We start from the raw sequence: 5,932 nt of genomic DNA, 5'->3' as shown, positions 1-5,932 counted from the left end.
AATGGTGTAAATTAAAATTTTGTACTGCGAAGCAGCTGCCAGCTGCTTAGACTTTTCAAAATATCAATGGCGAATTAAGCAAGTCACTGAATTTACAAAGCTCTTTCTATTCAAATGCATTTTAAGTTCATCTTTAACAAATATTCGTTCTTCATCGAATTTTAAAATTTATTTACTAGTCAAAACAAAAAAAAAATGCTCTATTAACCGATGGATTCCACATAAAGTTGACTGGCTTTTTGCTGTAACTTGTGTTCGGCATCATACTTTAGGTGAGGCAAAATTAAGGACGACCCTAACCGAGCTCGCATAGACCTTAGATGCTATTTGGGTGGTTAGTTCTGAGAGCATATTTAGATGAATCTCTGAATTTAATTTCACTCAACTCAAAGTCATTTCAGGGACCGACAAAGAGTAGTCTTAAGACTGGTTTTCACTATGTCATATTTTGACACCGGAATTTGGTGACATATTTTGATACAACCTTATCTCCTTTATCCATACCTTTACCGATGATATTAAATATGGGCCAAAAACTGACAGGAGAGCCCATTTCGCAGCGCATGTACACGACTAAAGACCTATCCTGATCCAAATGAATGAGTTTTCACTTATTTGACGACAAATGCCACTGAATTTGACATAGTGGAAACCAGCCTTTACAGTGATTTCATTGGAAGGTGTCGTTACGGGACGGAACCCAAGTCCAGCGCCTAATTACATTCCGGCATGTTAAAAATTTAAGGGAACATTTATAAGGCCAATCGCTTGATAGAAAGTTCTTTCAGTCAAACATTTCTAGGATTACTTAAAAATTCTTCGCTTTCTTACTTCAGCCAGCCTACAAACATCTTTTTCTTTCGCGTATATGTATGTATTTCATGGCCTTGCCCAATAAACTTATGTTGATGAACTCTTAACGAGATTAAAATGTATTCTATAAAAAAATGCAGAACCATCTTTTTTATTATTCCAAGAATGAAATTTAAGCAACCACTCCAATTATATTTTAAGTATGCCCCAAATCAGCTACCAAGCAATGAAGCAATCCCGCCAACAAAATTCCACAGACACTTGAGCATTCAATCATAATTCATAGCCCACAACTCACTTAAATAAAATCAAACTTAACGAGGCGCGAGTGTAAATATTGCTAAATATATGTATAAACAATTTAATTTATCAAGGAGTCGGAGAGCGGCGGCGAATAGAACAGCACTAAAGCGGTCCTGTGCGTTGTCGTTCGAGCAATTTTACTTATTCGCTAACTAGAATGAGTGAGCAAATTGCGTAAATGTGAAAGGAATGCAAGAGTTGTTCATATACATATTGTCGCTGAAGCGTTACAAATTGCCTGCGCAGAAGGAGCTAGAGCCAGCAAGGAAAATAGAGAAAAGGCAGCGACAGCCAACGCTAGCACATCTACACATACGCAGTCACATATGCGTATCAATGTAATCGCCTAACTTACTTGACGTTGTGCTCGTATCAGTAGAAACCCAATAAACATTTTTGTTACATTTCAATTTGAGATGCATTTGAGAAACAGTCCTTTTATCAAATCTCATAGGTTAGTTCTCAAATGCATCTCAAATAAGCGTTGAAAGCGTTCTCAAACTAAAAGGCAGTTCTTTACTATAGAATTTTCTTATATTTCAAATTGAGAAATGTTGAAGTCTCAGCTTTTTCTCAAACGTGAGTAGAGTGGAACGAAATGGAATACTTGTTTCGTGTTGCCAATGATAAATGTAATATAAAGTGCACAGTTTTTATAGTGAATGAATTTAAAAGAGAAACGCATTTTGTGGAAACAAATTTCAATTTTTCCCCCGATTTTGGGATTTATTGCGATTTTTTTCTCCAAAAAAAAAACATTATTTGGATTTCTGGCATTTTCAGTATATCATAAACCCTTTTATGATACTTAATAGTCTTTTTAGGTAACATAAATAAATTTTATTTTTAACATCAAAATATTATTTTATTTTAAATAGGCAACTGTCGGTCACTATCGGTGCAGCAGACTATTTCTTTCTTTCGTTTTTAAATTTTGCATGGCAGCAATTTTCATATAACTACTACATATGTATGTACATATGTATGTGCCTCCTCACCGCACGTTAGCTGCTGTTGTAGTACTTACATATGTATATTGCCTGTCTGTGTCGGAAGTCGAAATTTAAGTAATTCAATTTCATTGTTTGGTGAAGACCATTTCTTCACTTACGATACTGTGGGAAGGAATCATTAGCTCTGATCCAATACTTTTCGTGTAAAATCTTGTAAAAATTGCAAACAGTAAAATTACTCTCTGAAGTGAGAGTAAAAAGTGAGTAACAACAAAAAGTGCGGGAACAAAAACAGCATTTTTCCTGTAAAAACGTAAACCAGTCGTGTAAAAACCTGTAAGTTCATGGAGTACTGGATCAGAGCTATTGCTTAAACGCAAGTGAGCAGCTGGGTGACATATGTACATACATACATACATACATACTTTTATAAGAATACTTACATTTTTACCCCTTCGGCAAATTTTCGAATTTTGTAAGAAGTTATATACGGATATGTATGTTTTACTGAATAATCTTTCAAGTAGACCTCTTTGGGAAACTTTAAGCTATCTGCAGTGCAACTACATCCAGTCCAATTTCTCTATGTATAAACCTGTAGAATACTACAATACAACGTGTTAGCCCAGTAACCATCTTAATAAATAATAAATAAATAAATATTTTCCTAAAGTTCACTCGTACTAACTTCTTTACAACGAAGCCTTAACTAAAAACCATATTGGATATTTTTGAGAAAATTTTTCTGTCCACGCAAATTTTAATAATATATACTACTTATCTAGTAAGCTATGTACTACAACACAATTTCAACAGCAAAAATTTGTCCATGCATTCATATGTGATTTTGTCTCTTTGACAATATTCAAAATATGTTTATTTAATGAAGCTTATAATTTACTGCATCATTGTAAGCGATGAAACAGCAGTTGACTTAGTTTAGATTTCTAGTGCCACAAGCGTAGCCAGCGGCTCCAAACAGCACTCAAGCGCATACATACTTGCATACGTACGTGTTTGTGTGAGAATACTTATGGATGGCACGCTACGGCATTTATGCTTATACATTGGTATCTATGTACATACATACGTGTATATACGTAAGCGGTATGAACATTTAATTTTCAGTATAGAGACAAGCACTAAGAAAAATTAGCGTCAAGGGTCTAAATTCGTTATGACAAGAAATTGAATATTGTTTTAAGTTACGGCCGAGGAGTAATTCTGATTATGGAAAAGTAAATTGTTTTTAAGTTGGGAAAAATTTAATATGTATAGATTTTCTTTGGTTAATTATATGTGTGTATGCATGAGGCATATATCGCACGAGAGTATGTCAGCATTTCACTATACTTAACAAATGAATTAAATTGTTGGCGCTTACACTTTTAGTAAGTTTTTGTGCGAGCTTCTCCTCCTATTTGTGGTGCACGTCTTGATTTTGTCGCCCAAATGGAGGGACCTACAGTTTCACACCGCTTTCGAATGGTAAATGGTTTTACGAGAAGCTTTTACAAGGCAGAAATACACCCGGAGTGACCGCTGTTAGAAAAACTTTTTCTAATTTAGATGTTACGAGGAGCGAGGATTGAACCCAGGTCCTAAAGAAGGGTTGTGGTTTTTGTAGTCGCATTTCTAAGCCATGCCTGGGTCGTTTTGTACATCAATAGTTGTTGTCAAACTCAACTAACGGTTGGTCCAAGCAACGAGCTATTTCGTTGTGGTCTGATCAGATAGAGTGAGATTGATCTGACGTGATAAAAAGTGGTTGGTATCATGGGGGAAATCTCCACATGCTGGATACTCATTGGGAATATCGGGGTCCAGTCCGTAGACAAGGAGCTATAGAGGCGGCTATACAATATTCTGACCGCAATTGGACGAGAGTAATGCGGGTCTCTCATGGCAAGCGAAGCTTTGCGTATGCGATAGGTGGTACACCAATTGGGCTCCAATTATGACGTTCGTATGTAGATCGAGAGCGGTGGTAAGTTGTGACCGACTCACTATAAATGCCGTTGATCACTTATCGGTACGTCGTCGAGTCCAGTGGTTGGTCGGTGTACATCTGGACCGCATCCAAAGATGCCTTCTGACGTGCCAGGCTCCTATTCAAGCAAGGGTCTGTTGGTTGGCCTTTAGCTCCACACAAATGAAACTATGCACATATTTATTTTAATTAACGCTGCCAAATTAAAGGCACATTCAGCTTATCGCAGCGTGTCTCATTAAATTGTCACAATTACTACAGCAGCCCTCTCAAACCGGAACTTACCGGTTATTTTTGCTACATAAATAAAACACTTCCTCAACTTCCAGCCTCCCAAAAGGGAATAGCTTTCATTAGACTAATAAATATTTTCAGTTTCGCTCAACTTGTTTTCATGTCAACCTCATCAGCGTCAATTTTGATCCTTGCACGCTGTCAAGGGCCACATGCCGGCAGCAACGCTCTCATTAGCGTGGATTATTAATTTGGGATGGCCAAAATGAATTTTTCCTGCTAACAATGAAAAAATATGTAGCTTGTAACCTAATAATTGCAGAATTAGCCACATAACAAGCTTGCGTACATACAAACGTACGTATGTATATGTGCATGCAAGGTTAAAAAATTTATTGAATGCTGTTGGCCGATAGCCAAAACAGGATTTTTTTTCAGAAGACTATGTTCCTAATGAATCATACGTATATTTTGCTTAATTAACCCCGTTCAAACGAGTATGTACATATGTAGTATATGTAGGTATGTATGCATGTGTAACTACATAATATATTAATATAAATAAATATAATATATAAATATATATTTCGTACTATGTGTGTGTTGAGTTGTTCTTGTGATTTTATGTACATGGAATCTCCGGCTCTTGCTATATCAGCCAAAACTTCACTGGTCACTATTAATTGGCTGCAACTCAATTTGATCAAGGATGGCAGGGGCGTATGAGTGACGCCTAATTGGCCACGAAAATGTTATTAATTAATTGTGATTTCAGTACAAGGAAATTTAGTGGCTCTTAATTGAAATGTTTATGAAGTGAATTAGATTTTCAGAATTTGGCTGATTTTTGGTAAAATGGCAAATTGGATTATAGGTAATGTACATATATTGTTAAGTTATTTAATTTTTATTTTTTTGTTATATTTTATTTAAATTATGTTTAGCTTCATTTTATTTTCTTTTTTTACTTTCGTTTTTTAATTATGCTTATTTTCTTAATTGATTTGTAAATATTTTACCTTATTACTTAATTTATATTTCTTTTTTGATTTTTGGTTTTATATTATTTGATTTTCATATATGTATGTAGTTTATTCTATTACCAAATTTTTTGTATTCTGTTTTTTTTTATCATTTTATTTTGTATTATTTTTTTAATTTAAATTATATTTCATTTCGTTTCATTTTGACTTAGAATACGTCTTACCTTAAGGTATGGGGGCTATGTTCAAATGTTGTAGTTGTAATTTTTAGAGCTTCACAAAAACGCTTATTGCACGAGAACTAATAAAGCGATTTCAAAGAAAAGTGTGGCGTTTCAAAGATAAAATTCCAAACCTGTCGACAGATTCATTTTTGTAAATAACCAATTCGGTTTCTGTCGTAAAAACAACGGTAAACATTGCCTTATTTTGGGGTCAATTTTGAGCCTTTAAAGTGCTCTAGCAACTTATTGTTGGCATATATAACTTTCATTTTCGGGATATAGGTTCTTTGGAGCAGTAGAAATATTATCGGGTACAAATTTTATATAAATTTAACAAATATTGAGCATTTTAAGGCAAAAAATTGTTGAAAAAATTTGCAAATTTTTTTCATTACCAAAATGCTCGAAAACCGCTCGAATGATTTTGTTTTT

This window comes from Rhagoletis pomonella, unplaced genomic scaffold (genome assembly GCF_013731165.1).
Source record: "Rhagoletis pomonella isolate Grant_MI unplaced genomic scaffold, Rhpom_1.0 Rhpom_scaffold_00005, whole genome shotgun sequence".
NCBI lineage: Eukaryota > Metazoa > Arthropoda > Insecta > Diptera > Tephritidae > Rhagoletis > Rhagoletis pomonella.
The sequence above is the reverse complement of the archived record's forward strand: the minus strand, read 5'-3'. Positions refer to the sequence as shown.